Source organism: Montipora foliosa, chromosome 4 (genome assembly GCF_036669935.1).
Source record: "Montipora foliosa isolate CH-2021 chromosome 4, ASM3666993v2, whole genome shotgun sequence".
NCBI classification, from domain to species: Eukaryota; Metazoa; Cnidaria; class Anthozoa; order Scleractinia; family Acroporidae; genus Montipora; species Montipora foliosa.
In genome coordinates, this window is record NC_090872.1 from 20,164,460 (window position 1) to 20,166,780 (window position 2,321).

Here is a 2,321-nt window from a genome sequence, read left to right on the forward strand (position 1 = left end):
GTGATTTCTGGCGCCTGTGGTAAGCTACACCGTTCCTACCAAAGAACTTGCAGTGCACCTTTCCCTCAAAATAAGCCTAGATTCATATTATTCAACACTTTAATTTACCATTTGCTTTATTGAACGCTTTATTACTCGCGATTCCTTAGGAAGCCAGAGTCTAAAAATGCAATTGGCTTTCGTCGTCATATGGTTGCCAAAAGGGGGGTCATTAGTCCAGGCGTTTCTGGCCAAGACCCTGGAGACTGGGGACGAGGATCGTTACGTGCTCTGCTAACAAGATGTCGTGCGTGCTTCGCGGCAATTGAATTTTTGACGTACATTTTATGATGACCATACTCTTGGATAATGATTTCCAACTGATATTAACTCCATTTGGTCAATTTCGAACTGAAAATACCGGCCGAGAAAACTGTACCAAGTTCTGACTTCAATCCTTGACAAGTGAATGGAACATATTGAATGGATGTGAAAACAACTCTGAACAAGCCCTAAAACAGACTTACAGAATTAGGGGAATATATTGCTATTATAAATTAAAAACAAAGACATTGAACCATTGATGCTATCGCCAAAATTATTCAATTACTCACAGTGCAGTTCCACCCTTGTCAAATTTAACGTAAGATTTCCATCGCTTTAATATTCCACGAAAAAGTCACTGAATCTCTCATATGGTACCATTCTCGTCACCAGCGGAGAGAGAGCCTCCCAAGGAGGCTGGCAGTCTGGCATGAGATGACGGGAGCGGAAGTTGCCAGATGGTGTTGGTCACGCCGCCCGATCATCATCCTCAAGTCGAGTCTCCTCGGGAACTACAAATGGTGGCTTGCCACAACCACCTATCCAGCATGAGTGTTCGAATCTCGCTTTGACTGCAGGCCAGTGTCACGCTTCAAGGTGTCGATGAAGGTGCTCCGCTGTCCGCCCCGAGAAGCTCGGCCCTGTTGGAGTTCCCAGAGGACCAGACTATAATATTCCACCCGACCCGACCCGATAACTATGTCACATTTTAGCAAAAGGTTGTTCTGACATACAATTTCAAATAAAAGAAACACTGTTGATTAGAGATTTAAAGCCTACCGTCCTAAACGAATATTTAAGCAGCGAAAAGCTGTATCTTTACTAACTAGCATTGGTCCGGTTTTTTTTTTTTTATTTTGTCTACCAATGTTTGTCACATTAACTGTCTTGAAACCATTAATGAGTGTGTGTAGTCCTAATAATCCTGCGCATCCTCGGTTCCGTGGTCTTTGGTGATGGAGTTTGTGAGTTAATACTCCAAACAGTCAAACCAATACCACTTAATCCTTTAAAATAACTGCAAATAGCTAATTCATTGAATTTCTCAGGGAGTGAGCGCGCTGTCATAGGCCAACTTAGGAGGGCGTGTTCTTCAGTAAAGAGATTATAAACATCTTACTAATCTCGTTTTCTTAGGTCGTACTACACTGAGTTGTGGGTGCCTTTATAACTGACAGTATATGCACGGCCTTGAACAGTGTTTTAAACCTGTTTAACTTCCCGGATAGGACTATAGAAAGTATGTCCCGTCTAACATAACATGTTAAAAGGAACTTTTTGGGACGTTCAACGACCCATGAAACTCCTCGCTGAAAGTTTATGGTACATCAGCGTAGGTTCACCAAAAATTAACTGAATATCACCATTATTTCAAGCTGCATGGTTATCTCGCCAAACTCTTCCGCCAAGTTTGAAACTAAATTCGTGTTAAAGAAACGCTTGTCATATTAACAGTGACAGATCCAGTGGAGGGGCCCGGAGGGCCCCCCCCGCCTTATTTTTGGATGTTAAAAAAGGAAAGGAAAGGAACTTTATTTAAGTGTCTAAACCTTCTAGCGCTGTAGAGCACTAATCGAGGACACTATAAATTGAAAATTAACAAGTTAACGCAAATCAAATCAAGTTTTTTGGTTTTTGAGGAGAATGGGAAACCGGAGTACCCGGAGAAAAACCTCTCGGTGCAGAGTAGAGAACCAACAAACTCAACCCACATATGACGCCGAGTCTGGGAATCGAACCCGGGCCATGTTGGTGGGAGGCGAGTGCTCTCACCACTGCGCCATCCCTGCACCCCAATGTTAAAAGCAAAGCCCTTTTAAAATGTCTTTCACTTTTTGTAGACAACAACACCAAAAACCGCGAAAGAGCAGAATTTTTTAGAGCGAAACCCCCCTTATCTCTTAATCTGGATCCACTGCTGAGGTGCGAAGATTCGACATGGGATAGACAGACGGCTCTGCAGTGGACAGACAGACAGCATAGACAGACAGCTCTGGCGCCAAATCTAACAGTGTATT